General features: G+C 38.0%; 1 protein-coding gene across 1 annotated transcript in view; it reads right to left on the minus strand.

The window, feature by feature from the left end:
* The window catches only part of LOC120421098 (octopamine receptor beta-2R-like), a 163,351-nt gene that overhangs the window by 120,949 nt on the left and 22,062 nt on the right, over window positions 1–20,340 (minus strand). The window contains exon 2 of the mRNA XM_039584243.2: window positions 9,614–9,639. The gene's annotated coding sequence lies outside the window, so the exon portion shown is untranslated. The remainder of the gene's footprint in view (window positions 1–9,613; window positions 9,640–20,340) is intronic.

Below are 20,340 nucleotides of genomic sequence, written 5' to 3' on the forward strand. Positions count from 1 at the left end.
CGGACCGTACTACCTAGCGCGGCTTCAGCGGCACTGCCGATGGCCGAGCATATTCTGCTCCATCCATCGTTGAGCGAGGCAGCGCCGAGTTCCTCCTCCGTTGGCAGGCTCGCTTCCAGCTGCTGCACGTAGTGCTGAGCCGCAGCCGTGTCCTGCAGCCGCTCGGTGTTGAACGGCGGTGGGAGCCGGCTCCGTCGTCGGTGATACGTCGTCGACAGTTTTGAGTGCATGCTTGCACCCACCAGGTAGTGGTCCGAGTGGATGTCCGCACCGCGGTACGTGCGGATGTTCCGTATGTCCGAGAAGAATCGGCCGTCGATGAGGACGTGGTCGATTTGTGTTTTTGTTCGTTGGTTAGGCGATGTCCAGGTGACTTTGTGGATGTCTTTCCGGGGGAAGAATGTGCTCCGTACCACCATACCGCGGGAGGCTGCGAAGTTGATGCACCGCTGGCCGTTGTCGTTCGTGACGGTGTGCAGGCTGTTCGGCCCGATCACCGGCTTGTACATCTCCTCCCTTCCTATGCGGGCGTTCATATCTCCGATGACGATCTTGACGTCCCTCTGCGGGCAGCTGTCGAACTTCTGCTCCAGCTTCGCGTAGAACGCTTCCTTCTCGGCATCGGATGATTCCTCGTGTGGGCAATGTACGTTGAAGATGTGATAGTTGAAGAAACGGCCTTTAATCCTCAATCTACACATCCGGTCGTCGATCGGCTCCCAATCTATCACACGACTCCGCATCTTGCCCAACACTATGAAGCCGGTTCCCAGCTTGTTTTCGGCTCCGCCGCTCTGGTACATGGTGAGATCCAAAGCATCATCCTCCCACATCTTCGCTCCCTTCCAGCACATCTCCTGCAGCGCTACAACATCGAAGTTGCGGGGTTTGAGCTCGTTCAACAGAGCGTACTCATACCCATCGAAACGTAGCGATCTGCAGTTCCATGTTCCGAGTTTCCAATCGGTGTCCTTTTCGTGCCTAGGTCTATGCCGTTTGTTCCGGATCCTTATTCCTTCTTGATTGTTCGTAATGGTTTTGATTTCGGTATGCAGCCGGATTGGGGCTGCGATACCTAGTCTCGGGGTGGGGCTGCCACCTTGAAGCTACCGAGACCCAGCTCCGGTTTTCTCTCGACACCGTAACGGGGGCCTTTCTCTCGAGGCCTAACGGTATAGCTACACCCTCCGAAGAGGATGGAGCCCCCCTTCCCTGTCAGCATACTACCATAGTTCCCACCGGGGTTGGTTACCCGATCTCTCCAATGGTTACTAGTATCCCGGCTAGCGCTAGTGTTAGAAATATTCAATTTAAACACTTCAGTATTTCGAAAACGTAGGCCAATCTCAACGCAACGTTTGCATTAAAAACGATAAAAATAGCTCAAATGCCATTTTCTTTAAACTTGAAATATCTTATTCTTTTTATTTCAGATTTTCAATAGAAATGTGTAAATTTCAATTAAATAGCTGATTATATAAAAAAATACTTCAAAACATAAAAAAAGCTTGATTGTTTCTGATGCTGGAAAAAATGGTGAAATTTAAATTGAATTTTATATACTGTAGTTGAAATATAAAATCTCTAGCTATTTCAAAGAATTGTTATAAAACCCTGAAATTTTTGCCACTTGAGCGCCCCCTTTGATAAATGAATTGAGAGAATTTAATTTTAAATTTAATTCTGGTACAATTATTGAAATAGTTGATTTTGGTGCCCCAAGTGTTATAAGTCATATTTGTAATATTCCGACCAAGATTATCGAGTTATCGAGTTTTGTAGTCCTACTTTAAAATTTGGCGCCCCTTTTGTTCTGAATACCTTTCTAGGATTTTATAATAACATTTCAAATTTGTACAATCATCGTTTTCGGCGCCCCCCAAGGGCTGGCGCCCTTGGCGGTCGCCAACTGCGCCAACCCCTAGGTACGGCGCTGAGCACTGCTATAGCTTTAGGTAGCTTCAGTGGACCATAATGCACACTACGAGTGAATATGTAGCGTGACATTGAAACGCGGAAGAATTTAGTATTTTCTTTATATTTTTTAAAACTTAAATTCTGTTTCATTTATTATGTTTTTAACTTAACATTAACTACTAAATCAAATATGGCTTTTGAGAAAAAAATGCTGTTTTTTGCACCGGATTTTGATTTCCTGACGTTATAACGCTGACTTATTTTTAAAAAAGGGCGTTCCTCAAAATTCTCAAAATTTACCAATTTTACTGCCCAGTTGCATTTGACGGGAAATCAATCCTTTTTCAAGATATGGTCAACTTTGGAAAAATGGTTCTTGAGCTCCGGAGAAACTTGGGGTTTCCGAAGGTTTTTAAGGTGCTTTCATGCTGATTGAAGCGCTTGAAAACATGATATTTCGGTTCAATGCATTTAATACTTACGTCAAATATGAAGTTTATAAATCATTGAAAGTTTGTAAAAATTGGTTTTAAAAGCCTTTAACTATAAGTAATCCAATCACAATTAAATCAAGTTTAAAAATTATCGCGTAAACCAGCTATACCAGTTCCAACAATGTGTCATTTGAATAGCGACCAATGTTTATGTACCTGTAGGTGACAAATCGAAACGAGCAGCTCAATTTACTATCGACAATCTGACCTGATGACCACAGCAATTAAACTGCTTTGTATGGTCGGTCATCTCTCATTAACCACACTGCAATTCTCTCCCCCCAAAACAATCACAATAAACTGTCTTTGGAAAATTTGTCCAGCGCCCAGTCCTCCGTAATCCTGTAATTTATCGTGTGTGCCGCCCTAAGTGTACGTTAAAGCATCTGACATCCCCTGGCAGCTGCTGGAACTGGCGCTCGGGCGGTGTGTGGGAGGTGTGTTTGTTTACACTGCACTTGACATGCATCACAGTGATTGCAGAGAGCGATGAAATCGATCCAGTTCACAGGCCATTGCTCGTACGTCAACAGAGAGAACATCAAAGTGTTGCAGGTTTCGATTTGATTTGAGCTTTCCCTCACTTTCGCTCTTCCTCTCTGCCCTTGGCAGGATGATGAAGATGTGGACGTCGAGTGAGAAGGACATTTCCGGGTCAGCTGTTGTTTTAAATTTTTGATTATGTTCACAGCATGCATCTGGATCCTTTTGAAATGGTTACGTTCCAATTTGTTGGAATCCTTCGGCATTGTGTGATTTCAGTGAACTAGGGAAACTATACCCTTTTTCAGCCTATTTCTATTTCTATAATTCAAAGTGCCGCTATCAGCACTTTGATGATAAATTACAATGATAAAAAAGTGAGTTTTTTTAAATATCGAGATATTGACTGACATTTTTTTGTGAAAAAAACTTTTCGTGGGACTGTACATTAGCCTGTCCCATTTTGAGGTCATGTCAAGGAATTTCAGGTGCTCACTTCTTAAATGATAGATTATGATGTTAGAAACAATGTTTTCTTAGACAAGAAAAAATAATAAAATACTTTCTCGCACCCCCTAGTCGATTTACTGAAAAAAGTCACTTTTTTTAACAAATTTTCTAAAATCGTTTGGAATCAATACAAAAACTGTTTCGATCAGGTGTGTATTATCTTCAAACGTTAGGTTTTTGTCCATAGATTAAGATGCACTATCAATATTGGACCAAAATTTAAGTTTTTGGACTCTCCCAGGCGGATTTGTGTCGAAAAAATCGCATTTTTTCGAAACTTTTTTCAGAAATGTTAATTTAATTTAGGGTAGCCTATTTTTCCCAGTAAAACCAATACATACAGCTTGTAGGAAATGTCATGGCAAACATTTATCCTTCTATGAAAATGCAATTTCGACACTCCAGAGCCGAGATATTTGAGTTTTAGTGAGGAAAAAAGTGCCAATTTTCAAAATGCAACAAGAAGCAAGGCCTACTAATTACACGATGTAGCAAGCATATGTCTCAAAGGTCAGGTATGCAGTTTTATAGAAATTTTGGCCGCTGAATCCGAATCTGAAATCAAATTTCGTGTAAACAGTGATGTTTTGGAGCTACACCCTTTTGGAATGTTATTTGTGTGTTTAAGAGGCAGTATTTGTAAATATTGCTAGGTTTGTTCTAGAGGTCGTATCGATGTGCTCCGATTTGGATGAAACTTTCAGCGTTTGTTTGTCTATAGAGTTATCTAAGCCCGCTCTAACGCACACTAGCACGCCATTTGTTTTGCTGGCTGGTACAAAATTTAACCTCAATCTTTTTCGTGTACGTACACGCAATACATGCGCACGTAGATAACTCTATACATGAAATGAACTCATGCCAAATATGAGCCCTCTACGACAAAGGTAAGTGGGGTAAAACGGGCATTAAAGTTTGAGGTCCAAAAAATATAAAAAATCTTAAAATTGCTCGCATTTTAGTAAAACTTCATCAATTCCAATTCTCTTAGATGCATTCGAAAGGTCTTTTGAAGCACTTCAAAATAAGCCATAGACATCCAGGAGTGGTTTAATTTTTTCTCACAGCTTTTGCAAATTATTGTTAAAAATGTTTTTTTAAACCTCCATTTTTTGCAACAGCCTCCAATACCCATACTCTTTTAGTTCAAAAGTTAGGGAATTTCATGGACTATAAGCCTACGGTAATAACTTTTTGGCCAATCGCAGTTTTTCTCATAGTTTTTCGATTTTTCTATAACAAACATTTTACAACGTTAGTTATTGTCCTGTAGGCATCCATAGCGGCACTTTTTAGTCTCACTTTTTTCATATTCGAAATCCTCGGAAAATTCAAACTTCAATGCCCGTTTTACCCCACTTCCCTTTGTCGTAGAGGGCTCATATTTGGCATGAGTTCATCTCATGTATAGACAAACAAACGCTGAAAGTTTCATCCAAATCGGAGCACCTCGATACGACCTCAAGAACAAACCGAGCAATATTTACAAAAACTGCCTCTGGAACACGCAAATAACATTCCAAAAGGGTGTAGCTCCAAAACATCACTGTTTACACGAAATTTGATTTCAGATTCGGATTCAGCGGCCAAAATTTCTATAACACTGCATACCTGACCTTTGAGACATATGCTTGCTACATCGTGTAATTAGTAGGCTTCTCAGAAGGAAAAATGTTGGCCATGACATTTCCTACAAACTGCATGTATTGGTTTTGCTGGGAAAAATAGGCTACCCTAAATTAAATGAACATTTCTGAAAAAAGTTTCGAAAAAATGCGATTTTTTCGACACAAATCCGCCTGGGAGAGTCCAAAAACTTAAATTTTGGTCCAATGTTGATAGTGCATCTTAATCTATGTACAAAAATCTATCGTTTGAAGATAATACACACCCGATCGAAACAGTTTTTGTATTGATTCCAAACGATTTTAGAATTTTTTTTTCAAAAAAGTGACTTTTTTCAGTAAATCGACTAGGGGGTGCGAGAAAGTATTTTATTATTTTTTCTTGTCTAAGAAAACATTGTTCCTAACATCAAAATCTATCATTTAAGAAGTGAGCCCCTGAAATTCGTCGACATGACCTCAAAATGGGACAGGCTACTGTACATTTGTATTTAATGAAAATATAAAAAGTTTTCAAAGGAGTTCAAACACGCAAAATATGATTATAGACGCAGGAAAGTGCTTTTTAACCAGTTGAGTTAAACTGACAGTTGATTAAATTTTAATTTTCATTAAAATTTGGAAGTATTTCGAAAAAATATTTGTTTTATCCTTAACTTTGGAGGGCGGGGGGGGGCAACATAAACTTTGAGACATATTTGCAACGGCCTTAAGGGGTTACATACATGTAAATTGGCAAAATGCCAACTCTGTGTTTAGAGATAAACACTGACAAAGTTTAACAGTTCACTTTGCTCATTGCAACATCGTTTCTAACTCAGTATAATATTGAAATGTCTTCATGAAACTTTCAGGAGTGATTGAAAATCATCTTTTAAGTGGATTCAATAAATTTTCTGTAAATGAAATTTTGTAATTTTTTACATGTATGTTTAACCCCTTAAACTAACCCTGCAATTGTTTGAGATACGTTTAAATAAATCTATGCTCAGAGTCAACACTTATCAAAAAATCAGAGTCATATTTTGAGACTACAGTCATCCCTCATATTCGGAACAGTTTACAGATCGGCCAATGTTCGAAAAATCATAGAAAATCGATAATCAAACATAATGACTTGCTTTTACCTGCATGTGAAAGCTTTTCTTGCGATCTTTCGATTGATGTATAGACCGGCTGTACATTTTTACGTTATTATATTAAGTTTTCAAAGAAAAACATTGACCCTTGATATCCACAAATTCGGAACATTTTTTTCTTACGGATATAAACAAACTTTGATTCTCTTCAGGAGTAGATATTTTCTACAAAATAATGACTTCACACACTGGAACAAATGAAACTCAAGCTACAGTATGTAAAAAAAGTATTTACACCCCTTGGGCACTATGCACATTTTGTGATGAAACATGTAAAAAATTTAAAGTTTGACAGGAACCTAGTACTACGTTTTGTGCAGAAACTCATGCCAAACATTTTGCTACAAAAAACTCATGAAAAGATGATTTCTATAAAAAGTTATATAACAAATACTATTACGAAAATAAAAAAGGCGCAAAAAAAGTTTGTACACCTTTCGAAAAATTAACATAAATAATGTTATTTGTTGACAAATCACCATAAATCCAGTCTCCCAACTCCAAATAGGCATCCTTGACTGATTAAAAAAATAATTTGGATTGAATATAAAGTTTACTAACTACTTAGTATAAAAGTTTATATAACTCTGGAAATTCTATATAAAACTTATCTAAACTTAATTTTGCAAACTTTTAATTCAACTAAATGTCAATATATTACCATATAATTGCTAAATAAACACTTTGGAGTGGGTATAACACCGTTTTGGGGGTATTTGTATCGATAGAATAGATTTTTCGTTGGAATTTCGTACCAACCCGGAATTACGTCGTCGAAAAATCCGCCGGCATCCGAACCGGTCCACGATTCACAAGTCAACCTATGTGGAATCGGAAAGGGCATAAAATTTCCGATCTTTTGATACCCAAACATCTACGTTTTCTTTAAAGCCTACGTTTTTAAATACCTGGGCAAAAAGTAAGTTTGATCCACGAGAACAAAAATTACGAAATTCCATACATTTTTGGCAGGTTGCTCAGACGAAACCATAACAACGTTTTTGCTTAGGTATTTAAAAACGTAGGTTTTAAAGAAAACCTAGATGTTTGGGTATCAAAAGATCGGAAATTTTATGCCCTTTCCGATTCCACATAGGTTGACTTGTGAATCGTGGACCGGTTCGGATGCCGGCGGATTTTCCTACGACGTGATTCCGGGTTGGTACGAAATTCCAACGAAAAATCTATTCTATCGATACAAATACCCCCAAAACGGAGTTATACCCACTCCAAAATGTTTATTTAGCAATTATATGGTAATATATTGACATTTAGTTGAATTAAAAGTTTGCAAAATTAAGTTTAGATAAGTTTTATATAGAATTTCCAGAGTACAAACTTTTTTTGCACCTTTTTTATTTTCGTAATAGTATTTGTTATATAACTTTTTATAGAAATCATCTTTTCATGAGTTTTTTGTAGCAAAATGTTTGGCATGAGTTTCTGCACAAAACGTAGTACTAGGTTCCTGTCAAACTTTAAATTTTTAACATGTTTCATCACAAAATGTGCATAGTGCCCAAGGGGTGTAAATACTTTTTTTACATACTGTAAGTTATGTTTTATGAATGGTCTGATAACTTTGTTGTGAAAATAGCTGTTAAATTCAGGTGTTCCACAATTGTGGGAGGCACAATAACATCCTACAATTATGGAACAGGCAATTTTGAGGCAGTGTTTTGCAGCTCTGAATAAAATGGTCTTGAAATGCAGTTTTTGTTCAAAATGAACTTCTTTTGCTAGTGAAATAGCAAGAGAATGTCCAAATAAAGGTCCTAAAAATAGAAGGGTCGCCAGCAACGGTGCATTTGGCATGCTATTGCCAAATTAACACAAAAGTGTTCCGAATTTGTGGGTGTTCCGAATATGTGGGATGGCTGTATGCAAAGATGATTGACAAATTAACCAAATGTTGAACGAAGAAAAATAGAAAAAAAAACAATTTCTGAAACAACTTTAAAGCTGTGAATATGGAAGTAAATCAACAATTACATCCGAAATCAAAATCAAAATATTGGGAAAAACATGGTTGAGCCACTAAACGGTACATAAATCACTACAAACAACTCTGAAGTTTTTTTTTTTTTTTTTAGATGGTCCAATAAACCAAATTTTCAGTCTTTGCTTTTTGGGTGTTTTTAATACCTCTGACTCAAGGCAGGAAATTCGGTTTAGAGGACCATCTAAAAAAAAAAACTCCAGAACTTCATTTTGAATAAAGAAAAGCTGGGAAGTGCAATGTTCATTTTAAACACCGAATCAATTAAAGATGACATGTACTTTGAAAGTAGCAATGAATTTATGGCTATTGAATCGTTTGCTCGTTACCGTGTCTTGGATACTTCGTCAAGTGTATTGCACACCGAGAAAAAAATTGCTGTTTTTATTATCCAAAATTTGATTAACAAAAATGACACGAAACAAATTTTTAAGTCCATAGAAGGATAGCTTTTAAAACATTCTTTCAGTGAATTTTATCAACCACTTACACCTATGCAAGCTCACATTGCATTGGGATGTCAACGAGTTGCAACACGGAGCTCGCTCCTAAACCATCTGAATGAGCTAAAGTGGCCAGCAGCAGCTGTCTGAGCTGTCCAACCGTTTCGGAGGAAGAATGCACTCGTTCAGTTTTCATTTGGCCAGCAGCGCGTTTGGATGGCGTGTTGTGATCACATCTCTTCCAATCAAATTAGACAGACGAGAACGAGTAGTGGGATGCTCCAATTGTGGGGTGGGTTTGACCTGATGATGACACGTATGTACATGTGCGATAATTACCGTTTGACCCCCCGGGACCGGGAATCAATTACAGTAAATTGATTATCGAGTGGTGGCGATATTGATACACATGATTCAAGTACACCCGCTGCTTGATGCATTCCAGCAATCAATTTATTCATTAGCATTATCATTTTTTTATGATTTGCTATGCAAAACTGTAACGCGATTGTGATGGATGAATGGTATGATGAGGTTTTGCTTATAATTTTCATCAATTTTAAAACATCATGTTCGAGCAAAAAAAATGCATCAAATTTTAACAGGACATAACATTTCCAATTCTCCTAAACAGATCCACCCCATTTCCGTTCGGACAGCGTGCCAAGAGCATCTGATTACAATTTGGTCAAATTGGACTCCAACGGTGTGCAGTACCAACAACGCACCATGTTAGTTCATTATTTTAAACTGGTAACCGCCACGAGAATTGGATAATTGCATACGATTGTTCCAAATCGTGTGTGGGCGGTAGTGCAAATGAAAGGCTGAATTCGAGCAGGTGATTCAAATTGTATCCAACGTGTATCGGTAGACCGTTTCTGGTTTTTGGAACAGTTCTGATTGTTTCCAATTGTTACAATTATTATTGATTGCAATGGGCAGTTTTTGAGGAAAAGACCAACAGTGGACAGTGGAAAATCTAACTATTTTTAACACTTACCTCTATATTGTAACGCCAGTATAGATCTGAAAAAATAGAAATTCACGTCACTAAAGAATTTAAAAAAGAGCAACACAATTTTAATATCGATATAAAACAATTTCATCAGACTTCTCAAAATAAATTGAATGCCGTAAACCGGGTGGACAAAGTTAGCATTTCAATTTATCCATCGAATATTTATCAAAAATTGTATTTATTGCATGAACCGAAGTAACTGCAAGTAACTGCAACTGCAAATCTTGAGTGATAACATTTTCATGTAGATTTGAAGTTCTTTGCAACATTCTATTTTTTATTATTTTTTTTTTCATATACCGCTTTGCATAAGGATTATTTCATGAAATACAACAACGCTGAAAAAAGCTGATTCCCTGAAATGAGTGAACCATGGCTTTAAATTTTTGAATCTTTGAATCATTGAATCTTTGAATCATTGAATCTTTGAATCTTTGAATCTTTGAATCTTTGAATCTTTGAATCTTTGAATCTTTGAATCTTTGAATCTTTGAATCTATGAATCTTTGAATCTTTGAATCTTTGAATCTTTGAATCTTTGAATCTTTGAATCTTTGAATCTTTGAATCTTTGAATCTTTGAATCTTTGAATCTTTGAATCTTTGAATCTTTGAATCTTTGAATCTTTGAATCTTTGAATCTTTGAATCTTTGAATCTTTGAATCTTTGAATCTTTGAATCTTTGAATCTTTGAATCTTTGAATCTTTGAATCTTTGAATCTTTGAATCTTTGAATCTTTGAATCTTTGAATCTTTGAATCTTTGAATCTTTGAATCTTTTAAAAAATCTAATTTTTAACTCATTTAATAAGTATTTTATTAGCAAGAGGTAAAATCGTTTGATCACGGAACACAAACAACAAAGGCACAGACCACGATCCTACTTATCTCTCACCGATTAGTCACGTTGTTTGTAATGTCAAATCATAAAAAATAACAAACACACACACACACAACCCGACGACGGCATGCGAACAAATTTGTCTTCACGTGCCACAGTGTACAGGGACCATCCATAAACCACGTGGACACTTTTTTGGGAATCTCTTACCCCCCCCCCCCCCCTTCGTGGACAATTGTCCATACAAAAAAAATCTTTTTTGTATGGATCGTGGACAATCGCCATACCCCCCCCCCCCTAAAGTGTCCACGTGGTTTATGGATGGTCCCACAAACGCTTCACTGCAGCACACTTCTACCGGCGACAGTCTGTAACAATCTCAGATCAACTGTGCCAAAAGTTGGCAACAAATGTGCCAAGCTCTTGATGGTCCCACTCTGCTAATAGTCCTCCTGTTGTTGAAGTACATTACCAGCCGTGGGGATCCACATCAGTTCTGTACAATTATGCAAATGCGGTTTCTATTTCTTTTTGGCGGTGTGATAAATAGTTTTGAAACAGACGTTTTTCAGCATTCTTGTAAGAGGTGTCAAAATTCATAATCCTTCAAATTTTCACGCATTAACAAGAGTTCTGTAGCCAAACATTTGATGATGATGATTTTAGTCTTTTACATGAACCGGTATAGGAATCCCCGTTTCTATTTACATTTGCAAACACGTCGTAATTGATTATCTTTCTAAGGGAAGCAATCATTCTTGTCGAATTTATCACAACCAGTTGACCAGCACAACCACAAAAATGAAGTTTTAAAATGAACACAAATGTCGTTACCAAGGTTCAGCGGCGAACCCAAATTTATTTCAACGACATTTTTGCCCTTGTTCTTTATGCCTTTTAAGTGACAGTGGTGGTGACTTTGCTCAACAATGTTGAGTTCTAATTGCGGTCCCAAGTTTGGCATGGTTTCTCCACTTTGCAAAGTAGTTTGTTATATTTCGTAATGGGATTTCCGAGGACGAACTTTTGTGGGAGAAAACTCTCATAACACTACATCTCAACCATTATTTTCTAAAAGTGATGATTATCATCAACGAAGCGTAACAAAAGTGTGTGTGAAAAGTAAAATTCTACCCAGAGAGTGGTTTAAAAATACGTGTGACGAGAATGTCAAACGAGTTTTCTCCCTGGCGGTACACTAACGTTGGAGATGAGACAGGAGTGGTGTGCAACGGTAAGAAGATTGAAAAATTACTCGACGAAATTGACTACGACTGACAAAATGCTCCCACATTTAGTTCAGCGTGAAAAATAATAGGGTTTGAAAAATGGGAGAGAATTGAGTTGTATCGTGAATGATGCACTGTTAAAGTCAAGGAGAAGCTGTGTTCTAATGCGCCTCGGTCAATTGTGAATTAAAAAATAAATTCGTTGAAAATTTATGTTTTCAAAACCGGATAACTTTGATAGTTACTTTTTTATATTAATAAATTTTAGCCTAAAAATGAGAAATTCAATAAATTACGTATGGATTTTTCAATGTTTCATTAAAATAATTTACAATCAATTGATTAAATATTCGTTTAACTGAGTTTATTAATTTTTATTAAGTAAATTTGGAATAAATGGATGAAAAGTTACAAGTTTAATCAAAAATCACAAGAAAAATTCTTGTGCTTTCTTACAAAAGAAAGGATTGAGATTTGCCTTTTCAAAAAATCATTAAGATATCTTTGAAATTTCAAACACGGGTCAAGAATCGTAACAATAAGTAAGAATAAAAGCTCATTATCTTTAGTAGGTTTTGATGCGCTAATTTGATTTACAATTTGTCTAAGAACCAAAACTTTTCAGAAGTATTTTTTTCACAAAAACATGTTTAAAATCAAATTATACATTTTTCCAACAGAAAACTTGCACCACAAACTGATTGTTCTCAAAATTTGAAGCTACAGAGAAACCTTTTGTGACTCGATGCGTAACGTTTTTTCTAATTTGTCAATATTATTGTAATCTTTTGAAGCCATTTTGTTCGTCTTGTACAGATCTACAAGACGCTTTTTGGAGTTTGCAATAGTACACAGCGAAAATAGTAGTTACCCAGTAGCGTGTAAAAGGCCTCGGTGTAAAATAATGCATTATTTTAAGAAATCCTATGTAATATAACGCCCTGAAATATGTAGCCCATCAGTATAGGGACGTAGCGTTACAGAAAAGTGGACGTTACAGAAAAGTGCTGAGTCATCGTTTAAAAATAGACGGCGTCCTATCTCGCCCAGCAAAATAAAGTCGATATAGTAGTTGGTTTCAATGGAGAAAAAGTGAAAAACGTGGTCTAAAAATAGCGACGCCATCCCCCTATGGGAAACCTACTTGACCGAAATGTCAAGCTCATATATGCGTTGATCCTTTCTATTTTTCACGTTAAAATAGGTTTTACTATATTTCAAATAATATTTTCAGGGATATAGCCATTTTAGTGATTAACTTCGTACACCCAAACGGCGGTCACATGATTGTGATGTATGGCGGCATGATAGTAGAGTCCAGACTCGATTATTCGAAGGCCTTCGTGAAATTTTACTTCGGATAATCGAATCACGAAAAAAATATTTATTCTTATTTGTGATTGTTGAGCTTTTGTATGACCCAAGTACTCTAAACAGATTTAGAATTTTTAAATCTGAGATGGCGGCCAAAATTGATTATCCGAAGTCCCATACAAACCTTCGGATAATCGAACTTCGGATAATCGAGGCTTCGAAAACAAAATCTGCATGAAATCTGTCCTCATGCATTTTTTTTTGCGATATAGGGGTATGACATTTTTGCCCATTACTGACAATTATCGACATTACCGACGGCTGATTGATTTTATTGTAGACTTTTTTTAACAGAACGAGGATTGAATCATCAACTTCTTAGTTGTTGACCCAACACGCTACCCCCGCGCCATGGGTGCTTAACGAATTCTTCTCTGTGAAGTTACTTATGCAAGTAGTTTCAATCTTGTCGTGCTATCTTGTCACTCCCTGAAAATTGATGTAAGTGCGACAACTGGCCAAAGGAACGCGTTTGACGCATGTACAAGTTAGACTACCGTAAACATTTGTAATTATAACTCGGGACTCCAGCAACCAACTGCAAGCAAACTTCGGAACAATGCACATAATGGTCAGCCAAACAAAACGTTACTGTTATTGTATTCAAGGTCAAACATTAAAACGCGTTTTTCTCGGAACGTCAAAATGACGGGTGCGACAAGATAGCGACGACGTCGATATGTGTTGGTGAGAACTGTAGATCGCTGACATGTACAAAATTGATACACGGACTTGCTGCAAAATCTGTTATAAAAGGTACTTTTTTTGTAGCAAATCCACTGTTGCAGATTCTGATATATATTTTTCCTTTGTGTATACGATTTTAACTTGCGATTTTAAACTTATCATTTTGGTCTTTGAACTTATCAGTTTGGTCCATGCATCCCCAAAAGAAGTAACTACGCATAATTAGTTTTTCCATACAAGTCTCCATACAATTTTAAGGGACGGGCTTCAAAAAAATAATACCAATGAATGAAATTCTGTATTTGGTGTCTTCAGCAAATTTGTAGGTTATGCTTTGGACTTTTCTGAAAAATAGGCACATGGAAAAAATTATATTACTAGAATGTTGCTTATTTGGCGTCATTTCAAATTTTCCGTTCACTTTTTTTATTTTTGAGTGTATTTTTTGTAATAGATGAAATATACTATGAAATAAATCTTTTTCTTTAGGTCGAAAAAAGGAGTTACAGTAAATTCAGGGGAATTAAATTTAAGTTCTTTCAAAAACTGTTTGTAGATTCAAAATTGGTTAAACAATGGACTTTTGACGAATTTTCAGATCGAAGCCCGTTTAGAGGGTTAATTGCCATTGCCAGAACCACACCCACTTTAGCTCTAACCATTTTCATCCCAGCACAATCGATCGCACACAGCTGTTCAGAGCAGTTCTGTCTGCATCGGTGACGACGTATACATCAGGTGAAATGTGGTTGCAGGCAGCAGCAGCTAAGCAAAGGGGGGAGAATGTGGGAACTACTCACCCCACACGTGCCATTTGTCGCAGAAAAGCTCCTCAACTTGCTCTCGACATTCCCCCCTATGATGCGCCATCGAAACCCCCAACAAAAGTGCGGTTCAGGCACGCGATCGCAATTTTCACATACCGACACATTATTTGACGAGCGCCCAAGAGTTGTACCCCACCACCGTTTGCCATCACTACCTTTAAAAGGGGTGGGAGGGAGAACTGTGGGGCTTTTAGCTTTTATTAGTTTGTGTTTGTAATAAATTTTGCGCACCAGCTGCCGGTCCTGGGTTTTGTGTCCTCGACCCTCCCCTTAACAATGACAGTCAGTGGCAGCAGCGAAGGGTGCAAAACTAAACGCCCCGTCAGATTTGTTTTGCAGAACAGCGTTAAATTGAATAAACGAATTTTGTTGGCTAGCCCTTTAAATAGGATGACCTTTCACGGGGGATTAAATTTTAATTAAGAGCCAGACTATGAATATTGTTATTTTGGCTTGCAGAGAAATGAGTTTGAGTTTGTTAAACCCCGCAATGTAGTAAATTTAAAATGATAGCCTTTTGTTTGAAGTTTTTTTTTCAATTTTCGAAGAAAAAAGAATCCATTCCTTTCCTTAAAAAACAGACCTCTAACAATATGATGTTTATCTCATCATCTCCTACCCGGAATTTCAAGCTGATAATAAAAATAAAAAAGTTGATGAAATAAAAACTCTGCATGTATGCTCAACAAAGGCTTCACTTCAAAAGCAATTCGAAAGGATCTTTCCATTAGCCTGAAGTGGAAAAGTTGTTAATAAAAGTTTTTTTTTCTCCATTACTCTTTTGCTGTTCTTAGAACCGTTTGTTCAATGGAGGAAAATGTTGAAGAGTTTATTTTACTTTAATGTCATGCATACTAGAGTGTTTCAAATTGGCCCAATTTTCTTTGCATTAAAGTGCTTATAAGCTTGGTGGTGTAAAAGAGGATGTTTTTTTATTCGAGGACATCGGATAATTGAGTTTGGAGTATATTTTAAAAGTGGTCCAATTATGCTTAACATAAAATTCAACGCTATAAAATGCTTTCAAAGTGGTTTCCAGTGCATGTCATCGACAGTAAGATTTCTTTGAAAAATCTCCAATTTTTTGGGAAATTTTTTAAGATGCGATATATTGATTACGATAGGCTAAAGTATGTGCAAGTTGTTTTTATAAATCATGGAAATTTTACTCTTCAAGTAAAAGTAGGAAATGAAAAATAACCTTAAAATAGAATACGTATCATGCAAAGAATTCATCACTTTATACTTTACAACTGATTAAGCACACGATCACAGTATATTTAAAAGCATTATTTAAATTTAGCCGGGAACCGTGGTGTAGGGGTAAGCGTGATTGCCGCTCACCCAGTCGGCCTGGGTTCGATCCCAGACGGTCCCGGTGGCATTTTTCGAGACGAGATTTGTCCCGTTGGTCCCGGACTAAAAAAGGTTATGTCGTTAGCTCAGTCCAGGTGTAAGAGTCGTCTCCCTGGGTCCTGTCTCGGTGGAGTCGCTGGTAGGCAGTTGGACTAACAGTCCCGGGGTGGATGGAAGCTAAGGTGTAAAAAGAGGTTTGCCATTGCCTCAACAATCAAGCCTTCGGACACCTAAGTTGCATTGTTAATTTGATTTGGTTAACTGCGGTGAATTTTCTTGAAATAATTCGAACTGTCAAAAATCCACCAAAGCATCTACCGGCGGATACATTCCTACCACAGTTTTTTGTGTGATCAATGTGGTAGATGCTTCGGTGAATTTTTGACAATTGGAATTTTTCCAAGGAAATCCACCACGGTTAACCAAAATCAAATTAACAATACAACTCTAGTTTCGAGTAGGAATGTCGCAATCGAGAACGCCAAGGCAATGCTGTTGAGCGAATAATTAGATTATTTGATTTGATTAATTGTTCAATAAATAAAAGATATTTTTTATAATCCTCTTAATGGGAATGAAGAACAGCCATATCAAAAATCGTAAAGTCGAAAATCAAACAGAAATAGTATGCAAAAAAAGTCCAAACGCGTTTATTTATTTTGGGACTCAGTCTCACTCTCTCTCTCACTCACACACAAACATACACAAAAAGTTCCGTGGCTAGCTGCCAACCAAATTACCGTTTTTAAAAATTGCCCACCATTTCCCAATCGAAGGTCGTTCCAAAAGCCCTCTTCCCACAAAAAAAAGAAAGAATATAAAAATGTACAATTTGATGATCAATAACTGGCCGAGTGGAAAAATAACAGCTTATTTATTTATGCCTCTTTTTCCGCTCGGACGGTGTTATTGTGAGCGAAATTGACGTTATTTTTTTCCCGCGATGATTGAAAGCGGCACTGCAATCGAGCACCGAGAGGGCGAAAAGTTTTTTTATTCAACCCCAGCCCACCTCCTCCTTCCTGCGTTTTTTTTTCAATATTCTAGAGATCGAATGGGCGGACATCGAAACTCAATTAGAGAATGCTTCGAATTTGGCGAGCTCTCGGTTGCAATTTTCGTGCCAGTTTTCTTCTTTTCCCGCGAATTCCGATTGGAAGCGATTGATTTAATTAAAACGCGCACAAGTTTGTTGTGCGACGGGTTGGTTATTCAATTTCGAATTATAATCTGTTTGAGATCGTGGAATCGTTGGAAAAAGTCATATCGTCCATTTTCCCGGGGAAACTAAAATCGTAGAAAACTGGATTTTTCCTAAGAAAAACTCGGGAATTTCCAGGGTTCGAAAACTGTTCTGATCCGGCACAGCCTCTAGGTTAGCTTAATGGGGGTCGTACTCGAACGCCTGCGGTCGTTAACGGATACTCCTCCTGGTCGGCCTGTTCTGTTCTCCGTTGTGGACGTCGACTTTCGTAGCACCATCGAGGGTGTCTCGACAAGGGTCCGCGTTTGGATCGGGGTTTTGGCGTACAAAGTACGAGGGGTCCTGCGGGTGACGGTTAATTTGAGGTTGAAACTAATGGCTTGATCAGTTGTCAAGGAGGGCTAACTCATTCCATTTTTTCAGGGCAGAGACCATTAATTAAAAGGTAGTCGTAGACCTGAGCTACTGACTACTCATCATCTCAGGGTCGGCATTACTACTAAGCGATTCAAGAGAGACTCGGAAAGGAAATAAAAATCAAGAACCACACTTTTCAACTTCAAATCGTGTATTTTTCTGTATCGTGTAAAGTGTGTGTGTGTTTTTGGGGTGAGCACTTCAGGGACTAAACGTACCGTTTTTACCAGCAGCAGCTCTCCGGGATTGAACGCCTTCGGCGTTCTCCTCTGCGTTGGCCGGTCACAGGAGCGCCCTCGACTGTGCCGCCGGAAGTCCCGTGGGGGGGGGGGGTCGTCTTCGTTGCAGCCGAATAACGGTTGACGGCTGTTGTTGTTGCTGCGCTGGAAACCGCGAGGCAAGGTCGAGCGGGCGTTGCCGATCCTTCCTGCGGCAGGCGTCTTCCCTCGTTGTCGGAATCGGCGGACCTGGCTACTGCCAATCCGGTCGCGCCGAGAGGGGAAAATCTCCTTGACGGTGATGGCGCCCTGCGCCAGATATTCGGGTTGGTCCTTGACGGTTAGATGTAGCCAACGGCACCTGCGCACTCACGAGGCTAGATTGACCACCGTACGGCACCGAGATCCGGAAAGCGGGAAAGGTAACTACCGCGGCCCTTCCACTGGAAGGCCAAGACGTGCCCAGTAGTAGAGACGGTACTGGCACTCCGGAACCTCGACTGCACCGCACGAACGCCTGATATTAAAAGAGGCCGATTCTTGTCGTCGGCGGCTGAGGTAAACAATACCTCCTCATTTTGGGTGGGAAAATCCACCATTTTCTTTCCCTCCCACTTTTCGTGCAGTCCTGAGCTAGCGCTGTCAGGATCTGCGTGTTTGCAGCGGTACGGATAACCCTTCATTGCTTGTGTCGTGTAGTGTTGTATGAACGGGAAATAAATTGAAAAGTGAAGGTTCGTTCAAGAACTGTGACCAACGGTTACAAGGTCCTCCAGCTCCTTACTGATTGTGGGACACTTTTCACGAAACTGGCTAACGTGCGCCTGGTCACTTCGAATTTAGCTTAGCAGTGGAGTTGTAGCGTTCTGACTGCTCGCTCTAACGATTTCCGAGCAATAGGACGAATCTCGGGAAGTCCTGGACGGTTGACGTTTTTCATCCTTCCCCGCCTTTTAACGCGCCATTTCCCTGACCCTCCAACCATTAACTAATAATAATATTAGGGTAATTCTCCGACAACTCACACAGGAGTTGCCCCGACCACCTTCGATTTGCGTGAAACTTTTGTCCCTAATCACGAATCCGAGGTCCGTTTTTTGATAACTTGTTACGGAGGGGCGGTACGACCCCTTTCATTTTGAGCATGCGAAAAAGAGGTGTTTTTCGATAATTTGCAGCCTGCAACGGTGATGAGGTAGAAATTTGCTGTCAAAGGGACTTTTATGTAAAATTAGACGATTTTATAGCGTACTCAGAATTTCTAAAAAAACGTATTTTGCATAAAAAAACATGATTTTTTTTAAACTGCCATTTTCCGTTGTTCGACTGTAAATTTTTTTTGTAACATGTCGTTTTAAGGGAAATTAAATTTTCATTTTGAAATTTCGTGTTTTTTTCTAACTTTACAGGGTTATTTTCAAGGCTAAAGAGTCGGAGTCAGAGTCGGAGCCGGAGTAGGTGGAGTCGGATCTTTTTGAGGATCTGGAGTCGGAGTCGGAGTCGGAGTCATCAAAACTCGAACAGCTGGAGTCGGAGTCGGAGCCGGAGTTGGCTAAATTTTATGAGCTGGAGTAGGAGTCGGAGTCGGAGCCGAAGATTTCTGATAATCCGGAGTCGGAGTTGGAGCCGGAGTTATCTTAAATTCAAGAAAAAATATGTTTTTTTTATTGTTCAGTATTTCTTATATAACAGCTTAATTTACAAAACAACTTATATTTTTAATTGATTTATCAGATGCCATTATGTATTTGAAGCTTTAAAGCTCTAATTGGGTTATTACACTATAATCACTAAATGATAACCTCTTACCCAAGTATGTAGTATCATAATTCAAAAAAAAAAAATGGGTTATGTAGTCAGACCACATTTATGTGCCCTTTCAATTCAAATTTGACCAAATTTCATCCAGTTATTTCTGAAAGAAGTACACACAAAGTCATCTTCTACCCCGATAGCGAATGTCTTAGAGGGTTTAAGTTAAAACATTTTTTAGGAAAAAATTACGAGGTACATAAAAAGATTATAAATAGCAATCACTGTTTTTACAGATCAAAAAAGAGTCACTGACAGTTTAACTTTTGTAACAAATAATCAACGATAATAACAATCTCTTACTTGAAACTCAACATGCGCATTTTGTTTATAATTGAGTACAAGAAATCAAAGTGTTGCATTTAAAATAATTGAAACTAACAAAAAATGTCAAAAGAAGTTGCAACAAATTTGAAATAATCATTGATTGTTGATGTTGATGTTGATTTTAGGTAAACTATTTTGATATCGTTGCAAATTGTCGTTGAACAAATCTCAAGAAGTCAGTACAAAAATGAACTAATAAAAAATGCATAGAACAAAATATAGGATTTAAATTTAGTTTTCAAATATTATAAATAAAAAAACAGAATCAAAATATTATCAACTGGTACGAATTTTCTCATACTGTATGTCTCACGTCAATATGCAAAAAGTGATAATCATTGCAAATCAATGTACCTTAAAAAATGAAATATTTGTGACCTAGAAAATATTTTACTTGTGGATATTTGTTTTTTTTTT

Source organism: Culex pipiens, chromosome 1 (genome assembly GCF_016801865.2).
Source record: "Culex pipiens pallens isolate TS chromosome 1, TS_CPP_V2, whole genome shotgun sequence".
NCBI lineage: Eukaryota > Metazoa > Arthropoda > Insecta > Diptera > Culicidae > Culex > Culex pipiens.